Genomic DNA, 17420 nt, shown 5'->3' on the forward strand with positions numbered 1-17420 from the left:
ATATATATATATATATATAGGGGAAAGATAAATCGAAAACCCATGTGAGTTGAGAAAACCCAAATAAACCCTATGTAACATTTTTATTTTTTTCTAAAAAAAATAGGAAATGTAATATAAATGTACACGGACCTATTTATGAAAAAAAATGAAAAAAACGCTTATTTTATTTTTTTTAAAAAAAATGTTGAAAATTTATATGTTACATTTTTTTTGGACATACATATTATGTAACCTGAAATTTTGTAACATTTTTTTTAAAAAAACTACTTGGTGTTTTTTTGTGTTTCTTTTTTAAAATGTTCAAATATATGTATATTACATTTCCTATTTTTTTTTTTAGAAATGTATCTTGAGTTTACATGGTTTTTTTACAAAGGTTTTCTAAGTTTTCTCAACTCAAGTGGGTTTTCGATTTATCCTTCCCCTATATATATATATATATATATATATATATATATATATATATATATATATATATATATATATATATATATATATATATATATATATATATATATATATAGGGGAGCGTTAAAATGAAAACCATCCCTAGTTGCAGAACCATAAAAACCACTCTCCACCAATCAGATAATGACAACTAAAAGGGTAACATAGTCATTTAATAAAACCATCAAATCATCTCTCTCTCTCTCCTCTTAAAGTCTTAGGGGGTGTTTGTTTTTTTGTGAAAAGCACTTCTAAACCTCTTATGTCTGCCCCACGCAGACCACGCGCAGACGTTTGAGTCGGCAGGGTGTTTGTTTTCTGAAAGTGATTTCATTAAAAAAGGTCTTCCAGACCTCTTCTCCAAGCACACTTGGACTCACCTCTTCAAAGTTCTTCTCAACCTCTTCTCCTCCTCTCTCTGCTCTTTCAAAACACAACAAACCCTAGTTCCTCCCAGCCGATACCACGTCTCCCCTCCGCCACCACCACATCTCCGTCACATCCCTCACCTCCGGTTGACCCGACGTCACCTCCCCCACCTCGATCTCACCGTGTTCCTGAGGTTTTGGAGAAGAAATTTGTTGAAATTCGGTGAGTTTTGATCGATTTGTTGAGCTATAGCTGTAGATTTTGAAACAGTAATGGATGATGATAAGATGACGGAGAAAACGGGTTGAAGTATTTGTTCCGGTGTCTTCTGCTCTGGTTTTCTAGAATTCGAGGAAGAGATCAGGTAACTTCTTTTAGATGCTATATTATTTAAATGAATAAACCTTTTCTTCATATGTATATAATTAAGTTTTTTTAATTATTTATTTACTTTGTTGGAATAATGTGTATAAAACGTCCGGTGGATGATTGATTTGGTACCAAATTGGATTTAATAGTCTTAACAAACTATTTCTTTTGAGTTTTTTGGTGTTAATTTTATAAATTTTGTGGTTTGTTGCTAAATTTTGGTGTTAAATTTCAGAAATTTTGTGATTTGTTGCTGAATTTTGGTGTTAAATTTCATAAATTTGCTGGTAGTTTACTGAATTTTTGATTAAAATTCATGCCTGTTATGTTACTTTAGCAACTTGCAGAAGTTAAAAAACTAACAGTCTTCATCTTGCAGACTGCAGAGGTTTGGTCCACCTCTTCAGCTACAGATGTCTGCAGATGTGGTCCGCAGACTGCAGACGTTTTACCTCTGAAAAAACAAACAGCACCTTACTAACCATCAAATCATTTCTCTCTCTCAAATTTAATTCACCTCCTTTTCATCTTTCTCTCTCTCAAATTCATTCAACACCATCTTCATTCTAGAGACCTCTACATATGCAGACGTCTCCCACCTCCACCCCAACCCTAAAACGTCTTCCACCTCCGGCGATATTCAACATCCCCACCTCAACCACCGGTGGTTTTATATCTTCGGCCGATGACGGTGTAATGAACAGTGTGGGGGGGGGGGGTTGCAGGTTTTCACCAAGCTGACACCCCTTTCTTATTCCCATCTTATTTCCTGTCTGGCGACTACGCCGACCAAAACCATCACCGCCGCCCCCTTCGTCGCCACCACCGCCGAAGAAGCAGACTCCAACTTCGGTAAACTGCCCCTCAACCACCATGTCGTGGTGGCTGTGGGGGTGGGGATTTTTCTGACAAGACAATAACCTCCAAAAACTACCAAGCCCGGTGAAGTTGTGCGTAAGGAAACAAACCCAAAGCAAAACCCATTTCCGGTGAAGGTGCGTAAGATCCCAACAAGCCAGAGAAGTTGCTCAAAAAATTTCCGGCGATTTCGTTGTCGGGAAAGGCGATGTTGTTGGGATGGCTGATTCTGGCGATGTGGTGGTGGCAGCGGCGGTGGGGTTGGTGGCGGTGGGGGTTTTTTGGTGGTGTGGGGCAGAGGTGGGTGATGGTGGAGGGTAGGTCCGACGGAGTTGTCCGGCCTTACCTGAAAAGAGCTATGATCCCGGTGGTTTGGGTATGCTTTTTGATTTTTTTGTTGGGTTATTTTCGATTTTTGGGTATGTTTTTTATTTTTTTGATGGGTTTTGTGTGCTTCTTGGCTGGCTTCTGTTGATTTTTTTGATGGGTTTGTGATTATTAGAGATGGTGATGAGTGCTTCTGTCGGCTGGCTCTGTTGATTTTTTTGATAGGTTTTGTGATTACAGGTGACCGATTTTGCAAGCGGTTCCCGGTGGTGCCCCGTGGTGCCGATCGATTTATTGCAAGTGATGACGATGGCGTGGCAAGGATGGTGGAGGTTAGGTTTTTGAACCTGCAACCCCACTTTTGCAGCCATGGTTATTTGAAGATCCACACATGAATTTGAGTTTTTTTGTTGTTTTTTATATTTTTTTTTGCAGTCGATGATGATAAGTTCAATCTTTCTGAGACACCTATTAAGTTGTGATATTTGGGTGAGTTTGTTTTGTGTAAAAAAGTTTTTGTAAAAAAAAGGTTAAAACCGTAAAAAAGTTTTCGTATAAATTTTTGTTCTTTGTAAAATAGTTTTTGGTAAAAACAATTTGTAAAAAATTTTTTATAAAAAAAAAAGTTTAAAACCGTAAAAAAAGTTTTCGTATAAATTTTTGTTCTTTGCAAAAAAGTTTTTGTAAAAAAAAAAATTTTGTAAAAAGTTTTTGTAAAAAAAGTTTTCGTAAAACACTTTAAAAACGTATATGTAAAAAAAAGTTTAAAAAAGGGTTAAAACCGTAAAAAATTTTCATATAAATTTTTGTTCTTTGTAAAAAAAATTTGTAAAAAAGTTTTTTTATAAAAAAAATAAAACCGTAAAAAAAGTTTTCGTAAAAAAAAAGTTTAAGACCGTAAAAAAGTTTAAAAACGCGTGTGTAAAAAACGACGCGTAAATACGGGGCGTAAAAAACGACGCGTATAAAAAACCGTGCGTAAAAAAATGGGGCGTAAAAAACAGCTCGTAAAAAAACTTGGTTATAAAACGGGGAGAAACGGGGCATAAAAACGGTGCGTTAGAAAAACGGCGTGTAAAACCAGGCGTAAAAAAACGGCGCCTAAAAAAGCAGGCGAAAAAACGCATGCAAAAAACGGGGCGTATAACGGCCCGTAAAACAACAACGAGTAAAAACGTGGCGTAAAAAAAGGCTCGTCAAAACGTTTTTTTTTGTAAAAAAAATCTTGAAAAAAATATGATTTTAAAATTTTGTTTAATAAAAAAATCTGATTTTTAATAAAAAAACAATTAATGTAATGAGACAAAAAAAGGTAATAAAAACAATAAATATAATAAGACAAAAAACAAATTTACTTAAATACCCTTTTGACATTAAAATATTAAAAACATAATAAAAGAAAATAATTTTTTAATGGTTTAATTACTTTTAATTTCATTCATCCATCTCAAAGATCTGACGGTTAGAAAGTGGTTCTCATCGTTTTCGCAACTAGAGGTGGTTTCTATTTTAACGGTCACATATACATATACATATATATATATATATATGTATGATTAATAAAAATAACTAGGATTAAGACCCGCCCGCCCGCGTTGCGGCGCGGGGAAATCGTAAACATTGAATGTATTGGTCCAAACGTTATATGATGCATTAACCATATGAAAACACACATTTCGACGTATCCAGTTGAAATCAATGTAACATGTATAAGTATTGTGATTGGATCAAACGTAAAGTAAATCAAATTCATATCGAACAATCATAGCGTATTATATGTGACCCAACTCATACATAGAAAACATAACGGGTATGAAGGAAAATCTGCACATGTAATCGTAAGGGATTAATTAGAGTTTTCGAAAAAAGGGGAGAAGAAGAAATCGTAATTTGACTCCACCCGGTTCGAAACAAACTTTACGAAATATATATAAAATAAACACGAAAAACATTATATTTGATCTGAATCATTTCCTAAAAAAGTTTACGTCGAAACGTAGAACAACTTGATTTTATACCAAAATGTACATAAAAATATGCACGTAAAAATGGTTTCTTTAAACGAAAACGTATTATATTTGATCTGACTCGTCTATAAAAAAAGTTTACGTCGGAATGTAGAACAAATCATATTTATACCTACCTATACATAAAATATGCACGTAAAAATAGGTTTTAAGTAAAGGAAGTATAGGGGTAAACCGAAACAAAATATTAGTAAAAAATTTAATATGTTAAAAACGTTCGTAAAATAGTGCCAAGTAGCACCAATGCCGCAACGGCATCGACTCTCAACATCGTAAAAATAAAATAGGTAAAATGGGAAAATTTAAACCGAACGAAAAGTAGATTTAAAATCGTTGAACCACGCACACCCGTTACAGTGTGTTAATGCGAAGAAATTAACTAGAAACGTAAAACGTAGAAAATAATAAATTAGTCTATCTAGGACCCGCCCGTTGCGGCGAACTTGTTAAAAGGGAAAAAATGGACACGTTGCGACAAGTCTGTCAAATATGAAAAATAGAGCAAAAAACGTTGAACCTCACATGCACGCTACGACGTGTTAACTCGCAAAATTTAGAACGAAACGTAAAACTTACGGAATATAAAAAGTATGGGTGACCAAAGTTGTAAATAATAGGGATATTAGATTTTAATAATTCTAAGTTTCACTAGTTGGCCGATAATAATTCAAACTTTAAAAATTCCCTCCAATAATCCCAACTTCTATAAGTTTGGCCGCCATTGATCTTTTTCAAACATATAAGAATTTGGTCACCTCAAGAGATTCAATTACACGTAAAGACTCCTTAATTGATTTAAGTGCACCTATGTTAGAAAATGATCAATGGCCTCCAAATTTTTACAAGTTTGGATTATTGGTGGGAAATTTTAAAGTTGGGATTATTATCGGCCAACTGGTGAAACTTAGGATTATTAAAATCTAATAACGCTAAATAATAAAGTGTTGTGTTAAATTATAAAAGATAGAAAACTTTGGGTTAAAAGTAAAAAAATTAAAAAGGGTTAAAATACAAAATATGAAAATATTTGTGTTAAAAGTGAAAATCAAAGTTTTTTTTTTTTTTTTTTTTTTTTTTTTTTTTTGAAAAATTGCTCAAGCTTGGAGCAAACACATGATGCAACAAAAAGTTGCTAATTTATACTTTGTTGATACCATACATAGTTTTCATTGTTTTACAGTCTCTGGTACCTTTTTTGAAAATGCACGTTTAGACACCCTTGGCCTCAACCACAAAGTCTATATGTTGTGTTGTAGACTTGTAGTTTATATGTAAACTAACCAAGAATATAATTAAAAAGATCAACATTTTAATATAAAATGACAATCTTGATGATTAGTGAATCTTGGAAGAGATTAAGAAGCTAATAACGAAGTACAATTAGTTATTACATACACAAACTTTTGTATGAAAACAGGGAAAGGTAGCACACATCATGCAAGACTTCCTGTCCAACCAAATAAAGAATGGTACAAGCATGGAAAGAGTAAACCAGATGGTCCACATAATGCTTATTCAAAAGTATAGTCCTTCCTGGCCAATTCCACTCACATTTTTATAATTATGCTGTGTTTTATTGTTGGATGAATAGATAAATGAGCTTTGAACTTATTGTTTTATATGTTTAAACAATTAAATTATAACCTAAAGATTAATAATTCAAACTATGACTTGTCGACCGTAGTAATCCATACTAAATATTAATAATCTCACTCTTAAGGGCTTGTGTTATACCTCCAGGAGAGGCCCCAGGATGTTGAGGGTAAGAGACGAGAGAGCGAGGAACATTGTGCCGCCTCACTGGCCAGTGAATTTTCGCGCCACCTCACTGGTCCCATGAATTTACTGGCCTCCGGTGGCTGGGACCCCAATCTTCCCGGCTTACTTTTAAATGTTAATCTTTTTCTACCATTAAATATTACCATAGAGGATGTGAAAAATTAATTTAAATATCTTTTCACTATATAAACAACTCATATAATCCATAATTCTCACACCAAAAAATTTATTAATCTCTCTACTCTACACTAAACCCTCTACCACAATGGATTATAAACAACCCAAACAACCAACATAACTCCGACAATTCGCTACTCTACACCAAAAAATTTATTAATCTCTCTCTACTCTACACTAAACCCTCTACACTAAACCACCACACCGCCGCAAAAAACACAACCAGCGAGAGAGAGAGAGAGAGAGAGAGAGAGAGAGAGAGAGAGAGAGAGAGCATATATGAGTTCTGTGTGCGTGTGACGATGGAGATGGGGTGTGTGGCGGCGGTATTCTGTGTGGCAGAGTAACGACAGAGGTGGGGTGTGTGGCGGCGGAAGCTGTGACGGTGGAGGTGGCATCAACATAGATCCAAAATGTGGAAAAGAAGAAGAGCAGGGGATTCAAAAATGGTGGAAAGAAGATCTGTGATTCTAATTAAAGAGAGAGAGTTGAAGATAGAAGTAGATGAGAGAGGAGAGTGGTATTTAAAGTTAGCTGACTTTAATGAAGAGAGAGAGAAGATTTGACATTTGGGGTAAATGACTAAAATATCTTTTAGGTTGGCATAATCTGATTGGTTGAGAGTGGTTCTCATGATTCTTACAACTGGGGGTGTTTTCATTTTAGCACTCCCCTATATATATAGAGTAGGAGTTGTGTAGAAAGCCTTATTTTCCTAGAAAGTCTAGGAAGCAATCAGAACGTGACATGTGGCATTGAAGGATTTTAACTAAAAGGGCAATTGTGTAATTTGACATTTTATTTTAATTTTGGAATTTATATCTCATTAACTAACCATGCACGATTTTATGGTAACTGATTCTCCATGATTTGCGAATTACTACTAGATGTAAATATCAATCAAATTCTCATTCGTTCCTTTCACAATCTTGATCAACTTTATTCGTAAATCATTTTTTACGTGAGAGATAGTTATAGCTTCAAACACAATTCTTGATTGTGGATATGACAAATACACTTCTTTTTCTGTTTACTATTATCTGGTCTGTATCGATTTTTAATTATGTTTGGAAACCACCAGAATGTTCTTGACGTTGTGTTTTAACTGTAAGCAGATTCATACAGTTGTGTTTTAGCATTCAGATTCATACAGTTGTGTTTTAACAGCAAGTAGATTCATACAGTTGTGTTTTAACAGCAAGTAGATTCATACAGTTGTGTTTTAGCATTCATATACAGCAAGCAGATTCACACAGTTGTGTTTTAGCATTCAGATTCATACAGTTGTGTTTTAACAGCAAGCAGATTCATACAGTTGTGTTTTAGCATTCAGATTCATATAGTTGTGTTTTAACAGCAAGCAGATTGATACAGTTGTGTTTTAGCATTCAGATTCATACAGTTGTGTTTTAACAGCAAGCAGATTCATACAGTTGTGTTTTAACAGCAAGCAGATTTATACAGTTGTGTTTTAGCATTCAGATTCATACAGTTGTGTTTTAACAACAAGCAGATTCATGCGCTGTGTTTTACCATCCATGCTGGTAATGCTGGAGGATTTCTTGATGCTGTGTTTTAACAGCAAGAAGATTAATACGATGTGTTTTCTTGATGTGTTTCTTCATGAAGGATAGAAGGAAGAAAGAGAGAGAGAGAGAGAGAGAGAGAGAGAAAGAGAGAAAAAATCGCAAGAAATGTGGGGTGGTTATGGAATGACAATTATTTCCATATTTAAAACAAGCTAAATGACATATCTACCCCTGATTAATTAAATAATCCTATTTTTAAGAAACACATATTACCAAAATGCCACCAAGATGATCTCAACCATTAAACACACCCACTGGATTGCCCAGATCGCTTCCTAGACTTTCTAGGAAAAACACACTTTCCGTAGGATCCCCACTATATATATATGAGAAAAATACCCGGATAGTCCCTGTGGTTTCGTATTTTTCACCTATAGTCCCCAACTTTCTAAAATTACCTGAATAGTCCCCAACTTTTCATTTTTTGTTCCCGGATAGTCCCTGGGTCTAACTTCAGTTTGTTTTCTCTGTTAAGTGGGTATGAAATGACAAAAATACTTTTTCCTTTAAAAGGCCAAACCACAAGGACTATCCAGGCATCTTCTTCATTTTTAGAGAAAAACCCCACCACACTTCATCTTCAACCTCCACCCACCATCACCCTCCTGCCACCCTCCACCATCACCACACCTGCTGACCGAGCTGCTGCCGCCGTTGTTCTTGTCGCCGACGTCGACTCCTCCGGCCGGTGCTATGTATGAGTCACTGTTCCTTGCATCATAACCCGAAGCCAAAACTCGAATTCGAAGAGGACCACCATCACTCCGTTTCCTCATCTGCTGCTGCTGCTGCTATGATCGTGAACCAGAGCTCCACCTGAAACACACTGGTTCCGAACCGCTGACCCGCATCTCGAACCCAGAACCACCGTCACCGCTACTGCCGCCGGTTCTCCTTCATAAGTATCAATCATCATCTCCAATCAATGGCAAGCACGATCATCTTCAGTAATAATCATCATCATCATCATCTCCAACAGATAAACGGCCGGAGCCGAGAGAGATCGAGAGGGAGGATGAGGGTGTTGTGCGACTGGTGTGTTTGTAGGTAGGGTTTTAAGTGAGGGGTGGGGGTTTGCAGGTGGGTGTGTGTGACCGGAGCCACTGTGCAGCCATCGGTGTGACGCCAAAATCTTCATCGATCAGAGAGAGGAGAACGAGAGTAGCAGAGATTTGGGAGGGGAAGTGTCGGTTGGAGTCGCTGGAGTCCGGTTCGTTGCCGGAGAGTCTCATCGGAGAGGGAGGAGTGAGATATGTCGGTTGGAGTCGCTGGAGTCCGGTTCGTCGCCGGAGAGTCTCACCGGAGGAGTCGACGTCGGCGACAAGAACGGCGGTAGCAGCTCGGTCAGCAGGTGTGGTGATGGTGGAGGGTGGAGGAGGGTGATGGTGGGTGGAGGTTGAAGTGTGGTGGGGTTTTTCTCTAAAAATGAAGAAGATGCCCGGATAGTCCCTATGGTTTGGCCTTTTAAAGGAAATGGTATTTTTGTCATTTCACACCCACTTAACAGAAAAAACAAACTGAAGTTAGACCCAGGGACTATCCGGGAACAAAAAATGAAAAGTTGGGGACTATTCGGGTAATTTTAGAAAGTTGGGGACTATAGGTGAAAAAATGCAAAACCACCAGGACTATCCGGGCATTTTTCTCTCTCTCTCTCTCTCTATATATATATATATATATATATATATATATATATACTAGTCGTTTACCCGCGCGATGCGGCGGGAAACATATAACTTAGGTTGGTGAGTTTAGGCCTATACGAGGATGTAGTTTCCGTTGTGCTGTTCGACGACGACGGTGGCAGTGTAGCAGAACGTGAGGGTCGGTTGCGGCCTTCTTCAGCGGCGGAGAAACAGCAGTGTACGGCGATTGGTGGTTTTGTGATGGCGTTTGGTGGTTATTATGTGACGGCCGGTTACCGGCTTCAGAAAAAAACAAAGAAAATTGTGTGAGGCCTTCGGCAGTGGCGAAGCTTGACGTTTTTTTATGGGGGGTGGGGGGTGAAAATGTATATACCCAAAACTTTCTAATACGAATACCCTATCATCTAATTGATAAAAAAACAACAAAAAATTAATTTAAATGCCCAAACACCCAAAACCCTTTTGATACTCGCAACAGCTTGATGATGCATTTGATTAGATAAGATTGCGCCACTCATTTCTTTACAGAGAACTATCTTGTTCAAAAAAAAAAAAAAAACAAATGGAATAAACATTAATCATTAAAGTGTACACCAGCACCATTTGGCTACACCTAATCAAAATACATAGACTTATTAAGATATTAGAATTATGTATCGGAAGTTCTTTGTTGCGTCAAACCACAGGTTCAACCTCTGTTCCCTATTACCCTGCATATACCAAACAAACTTGCGATTAGTTTATGCACAGCTATTCATAATCATTTTATCATGAAATAAGGATACCTGAACAAATGTCTCGCTCGACCAATAGTTTCCCTTGACGCATTATGCAAGGTTCGCTCGGTCCAACAACTCAAGCAAATGTTTTCTATGTTTTTTAGGGGGAAAATGGGTGGATCTCTCCACAGGGCATACAAGACACAGGTCATTGGCGGAAGCCCGCCAAATTTAACATATAAAATTTTTTTTATATGTTAAATATGGCGAGCTGCCGCCAATAACCTATGTTTTGTATGCCCTGGGAGAGAAGCACCCATGTTCCCCCTAAAATGCAAAGAAAACATTTGCTTGAGTTGTTGGATAGATCACACAGGCTCAGTTTTTGCATCACAGCCTCAAACACTTTCAGTTCAGATAGATTACACAGGCTCAGTTTTTGCATCACATCCTCAAAACACTTTTAGTTCAGACAGATTAAGAACACAAGCTCAGCTTATGCATAATAGACTCAACACTTTTAGTTCAGACAGATTAAGAACACAAGCTCAGCTTTTGCATCACAGCCTCAAACACTTTCAGTTCAGACAGATTAAGAACACAAAATCCGGAGTACACAACAAGAGTAATTTGCCACTAAACTTAAACAACCTTTAAAGCATGATGTACACGTGTTTTAAGCACAAGAAACAAATATGTAACCTCACAGGCTCAGCTTATGCATCATAGCCTCAAACACTTTCAGTTCAGACATATTAAGAACACAAGCTCAGCTTATGTTTATAGAGACTGCAGCAAGCAAGCTGTCTTTCAGACAACAGTAAAATGTTGCTTTTACAGCTGTAGACGTAAAAGCAATACGAGAAACAACGCAAGATCCAGATGCAAAGAGTCGATATATTCTGAAATCGAAGTAAAATAGTTGTTAGGTTCATGTTTTGAAAGTAGGATTTAGTTCAAAAGAGATAAACTTACAAGTCTTTAAAGCCCATTGTACAAACCTGTTAAGCACAAGTGTTGAAAACTTGTTTTCCATGTTGAAAACTTGTTTTCCACCTGGTACCCACGCGGATCATATAATGGTTAACTTGACCCGTTTTTAGTTTAATGGATCCTATATAAAGTTTCATTCAATCTATCTATCAACACCTGAAGACTCAGACATGTAATTGAGGAAAGTGTGAACACAACTACGGGTAAAGCCATGGCTGCAACACACGGTTGCAAAGTGAGAACTATGCAACCTGGATATTGCCCCGCCAAGATGCTACTCGGATCTTCTATGTACCCTCAAAATACAATCATCATCACAGTCTATTGTGTTATGTAACCCCGCTTTAAAGCATGATGTACAAGAGTAATTTTCCACTAAACTTAAACAACCTTTAAAGCATGATGTAAAAGTGTTTTAAGTACAAGAAACACATATGTAACCTCACAGGCTCAGCTTATGCATCATAGCCTTAACAGTTTCAGTTCAGACATATTAAGAACACAAGCTCAGCTTATGCATCATAGAGTCGACACTTTCAGTTCAGACAGATTAAGAACACAAGCTCAGCTTTTGCATCACAGCCTCAAACACTTTCAGAATGGACATAGAATGGACAGGTGAAACTACCTGCTTGATCCTCAGACGCAAATCCTGAACCAAAATAAACAAATACTTTATAAAGTTTCACACTTGCACAATCGAATCGAATTCTTGAAACCGTTTAACCGAACTTACTCTTGAGATTAGCAAAAAGATTCTCGTTAACGAATCTTGACGTCTCCGGTCCACCATGTCCCTCATAGACAACATTCAAATAAATATAAATATTAATAAAAAATTTAAATAACATTCAAATAATTTTTTCAACAACTAAACCATTAACCCTAGTTTGGACTTATTCAACTAAAAAACATTTTTAATGAACTCCCTAACAATCACAGACAAAATATCCAAACCAGTAACCAAAAAAATTAAACCACAGTCAAATAAACCCTAGTAAATAAACAAAAAATTTAAACAAAAAAAATAAACACTGGTTAATAAACAAAAAATTTAAACAAAAAAAATAAACCCCCGTTAACCACAGTCAAATTCTATAAATTTAAACAAAAAATCAAGAACAGATCTACTTACAAAGAACAGATCTACTACAAAGAACAGATCTACAACAAAGAACAGATCTACTACAAAAAATTTAAACAAAAAAAATAAACCCTCGTTAACACTCGTTAACCACAGTCAAATTCGTTAACCGAGAACAGATCTACTACAAAGAACAGATCTACTACAAATAACAGATCTACTACAAAGAACAGATCTACTACAAAGAACAGATCTACTACAAATAACCCTCGTTAACCCTCGTTAACCACAGTCAAATTCGTTAACCGAGAACAGATCTACTACAAAGAACAAATCTACTACAAATAACAGATCTACCACAAGCACCATCGTTGACGAACCCACAACCAAAAGAAAGATCTGAAACATTACCCATTGAAGATTCAAATAACAAAAAATAAATAAGATATGGTAACAATAAAGAAAGATCTGAAACATTACCCTGAAATAGTGTCGGATCTCTTGAGATAGTGTTGGATCTTGTAAAGCCACCGGAAAAGAAGCCAAAGAAATCGATGTTGTGTCGGATCTGGTGTCGGATCTGGTGTCGGATCTGGTGTCGGATCTGATGTCGTCAACGATGGAGGAGTCGTGGAGGAGCGGTGGAGGAGCGGTGGATGAAATGAAGGTTAGGGTTAGGGTTTGTAGAGAAACGTGGAGTGTCTGGATGGATGAAACGAAATTGTGGATAGATAGATTGAATGAAACTTTATATAGGATCCATTAAACTAAAAACGGGCCAAGTTAACCATTACATGATCCGCGTGGGTACCAGGTGGAAAACAAGTAGATCTGTTATTTGTAGTAGATCTGCTTTATAAAGTAGTAAGTATAGATAGATCTGGAAGAATACTTTTAGATCTGTGAATCTGTGATAATACTTTTACAACTGGAAGACTCAGACATGTAATTGAGAGATGAACACAACTACGGGTAAAGCCATGGCTGCAACACACGGTTGCAAAGTGAGAACTATGCAACCTGGATATTGCCCCGCCAAGATGCTACTCGGATCTTCTATGTACCCTCAAAATACAATCATCATCACAGTCTATTGTGTTATGTAACCCCGCTTTAAAGCATGATGTACAAGAGTAATTTTCCACTAAACTTAAACAACCTTTAAAGCATGATGTAAAAGTGTTTTAAGCACAAGAAACACATATGTAACCTCACAGGCTCAGCTTATGCATCATAGCCTTAACAGTTTCAGTTCAGACATATTAAGAACACAAGCTCAGCTTATGCATCATAGAGTCGACACTTTCAGTTCAGACAGATTAAGAACACAAGCTCAGCTTTTGCATCACAGCCTCAAACACTTTCAGAATGGACATAGAATGGACAGGTGAAACTACCTGCTTGAGAGATCCCTTATCGGGATCATAAAACCGTTCACAGAAAAACACATGATCAACTATGTAAGTGCTGTCCAAAGAGGAAAGGTCATTCTTCCTTCTAACTTCACACTTTCCTCTATTGCTGACACTGAAAACTTATGTGTCTCTTCACTGTAATACACCTGGAAATCCAATTAAAAATTATCATCAAAACACATTCAAGTGAACTAATATTATAAGTGCATTTAAACCCTACCTCTTGAATGTCAGACCGGTTACGCTATATCTTGATAACATTCGCAGACATATCTTGATCCTCAGACGCAAATCCTGAACCAAAATAAACAAATACTTTATAAAGTTTCACACTTGCACAATCGAATCGAATTCTTGAAACCGTTTAACCGAACTTACTCTTGAGATTAGCAAACAGATTCTCGTTAACGAATCTTGACGTCTCCGGTCCACCATGTCCCTCATAGACAACATTCAAATAAATATAAATATTAATAAAAAATTTAAATAACATTCAAATAATTTTTTCAACAACTAAACCAGTAACCCTAGTTTGGACTTATCCAACTAAAAAACATTTTTAATGAACTCCCTAACAATCACAGACAAAATATCCAAACCAGTAACCAAAAAAATTAAACCACAGTCAAATAAACCCTAGTAAATAAACAAAAAATTTAAACAAAAAAAATAAACCCTGGTTAATAAACAAAAAATTTAAACAAAAAAAATAAACCCTCGTTAACCACAGTCAAATTCTATAAATTTAAACAAAAAATCAAGAACAGATCTACTTACAAAGAACAGATCTACTACAAACAACAGATCTACTACAAAGAACAGATCTACTACAAAAAATTTAAACAATTAAACAAAAAAATAAACCCTCGTTAACCACAGTCAAATTCTATAAATTTAAACAAAAAATCAAGAACAGATCTACTTACAAAGAACAGATCTACTACAAAGAACAGATCTACTACAAAGAACAGATCTACCACAAAAAACAGATCTACTACAAATAACAGATCTACTACAAATAACAGATCTACTACAAAGAACAGATCTACTACAAATAACAGATCTACTACAAATAACCCTCGTTAAACCTCGTTAACCACAGTCAAATTCGTTAACCGAGAACAGATCTACTACAAAGAACAGATCTACTACAAATAACAGATCTACCACAAGCACCATCGTTGACGAACCCACAACCAAAAGAAAGATCTGAAACATTACCCATTGAAGATTCAAATAACAAAAAAATAAATAAGATATGGTAACAATAAAGAAAGATCTGAAACATTACCCTGAAATAGTGTCGGATCTCTTGAGATAGTGTTGGATCTTGTAAAGCTACCGGGAAAGAAGCCATAGAAATCGATGTTGTGTCGGATCTGGTGTCGGATCTGATGTCGTCAACGATGGAGGAGTTGTGGAGGAGCGGTGGAGGAAATGAAGGTTAGGGTTAGGGTTTGTAGAGAAACGTGAGTGTCTGGATGGATGAAACGAAATATGTGGATAGATAGATTGAATGAAACTTTATATAGGATCCATAAACTAAAAACGGGTCAAGGTAATCATTATATGATCCGCGTGGGTACCAGGTGGAAAACCAGTTTTCAACATGGAAAACAAGTTTTCAACACTTGTGCTTAACAGGTGTGTACATTGGGCTTTAAAGACTTGTAAAGTGGCAAAAGACCATTCCATCCTTCTAATATGCTTTATAAAGTAGTATAGATATAGGTGGTTTTCATTTTAGCGGTCCCCTATATATATATATATATATATAGAGGGACCGCTAAAATGAAAACCACCTCCGTTGTAAGAACCATGAGTACTTTTTGATCCGGGGTGAGTTGGACCACAATTTTTTTCATAAACGTAGATGTGTGTATTATAAAAACATTTGTAAAAAAAAGTTTCAAAAAAAAATGTCGTGTGTGTAGTTTTGAGCACCACAAGTTTGTTTTTATGGGTACCATAAATTTTAAAATTTACGGTACCCGTAAACACAAACTTGTGGTGCTCAAAACTACACACACGACATTTTTTTTTTTGCATTTTTTTTTACAAATGTGTTTATAATACACGTATCTACGTTTATGAAAAAAAAAATTGGTCCAACTCGCCCCGTACGGTGTAGTTCTCATGGTTCTTACAACTAGAGGTGGTTTTCATTTTAGCGGTATATATATATATATAATGGAAGGTTTAAGTGAGAACGCTAAATATTGTGAGAACCGTGAGAACGAATGAAAAAAAAAACCATGAGAACTTAATCAAAAACAATTCGAATTAAAAAAAAAGTTACACTTATCATTATTATTCGAATACAATGTTAGAAATTTAATTTACACGTTTAAATTTACGTGAATTCGTGTATAATGAAAATTTACACATGTGTAAGTTTGTTTTTTACACATGTGTAAAAAATCTAATAAGAGTGATTTTGAGAGGATAAATAAATTATTTGATGTTGTAAATTCTTTTTTTAATGTTGTATTTTAATTATAATAAGGTTCGTATTAAAAAAATTGGTTTTGATTGGTTTTTTCCATCGTTTCACGTTTCTCGCAATATTTAGTATTCTTAAATAACCCTCCCAGATGTATATATGTATAGGGTGGGATTCTAGAGTAAACACTAGTGTATTTGCGAACTGGGTGAACAGCTTCGACCATTGATTTACACACGTGTATGGCTTGGAATTTATTGTCAAATCGTAAAATACACTAGTGTATTTCATCATCAAATCCTGGCCATTGATTTACACACGTGTATGGCCAGGATTAGTTCACTCAGTTCACAAATACACTAGTGTTCACTCTTGAACCTAATCCTATATATATAGAAAAAGTGTAACGTACAATAGGGCTTATCGTACGATACGTACATGATCATCCCAGCCATACGATCTGGTGCGAATTCAATCTTCGCATGTTATAAAAAGGCCAATTAAATCGCATGGCTTGAAAATGCAATGAAATCGCATGTTTTGAAATCCCATGCAAATGAAATCGCATGTGAAAAAATGGCTAGCATGGGGTAATGTGAAAAATGGCATGGGGTGTGTAGATGGACAAAATCGCATGTGGAAGATTGAATATCGCATGTGAAAAATGGCTAGCATGGTGTAATGTGAAAAATGGCATGGGGTGTGTAGATGGACAAAATCACATGGGGGAGATTGAATTCGCACCAGATCGTACGACTGGGATGATCGCATACGTATTGTACGATAAGCCCTATTGTACGTTAACTTACCTCTCCCTTTCTCTCTCCCCCCCTCTCTCTCTCCATATATATATATATATATATATATATATATATATATTAACAAATGAGATGATGTGGGCTATGTGTCCTTGAATGATGAAGCCATTTTGATGATGTGGCATCCATTTGTTTAGTGGACTTTGATTTTGGGAGGGAAATGATGGAATTTCTCTATAAACAAAAGAACTTTCACAAAACACAAACCAAAAACCCAAAGAGACGCGGGATCCGGAATTGTCTGGGCCGGTTTTCGGGTTATCCAAATTACCCATTTAGAATTCGGATCATATAATTGATTTCACTCAATTATTTCGCATAACATTTCTTCATATGTGATCTTCTTTCTCTCTCTGT

At 36.1% G+C, this 17420-nt stretch overlaps 1 long non-coding RNA gene across 1 annotated transcript; it reads right to left on the bottom strand.

Moving 5' to 3' along the window:
- Window positions 1–13569: 13569 nt before the first annotated feature.
- LOC110910232 lies at window positions 13570–15530 on the bottom strand. The gene is made up of 4 exons (XR_002575950.2): window positions 15094–15530; window positions 14181–15011; window positions 14023–14096; window positions 13570–13948 (listed from the first exon to the last, which is right to left on the bottom strand). It is a non-coding gene; the product is annotated as an uncharacterized LOC110910232 (long non-coding RNA).
- Window positions 15531–17420: the final 1890 nt, after the last annotated feature.

The sequence above is a fragment of the Helianthus annuus genome, chromosome 15 (genome assembly GCF_002127325.2).
Source record: "Helianthus annuus cultivar XRQ/B chromosome 15, HanXRQr2.0-SUNRISE, whole genome shotgun sequence".
NCBI lineage: Eukaryota > Viridiplantae > Streptophyta > Magnoliopsida > Asterales > Asteraceae > Helianthus > Helianthus annuus.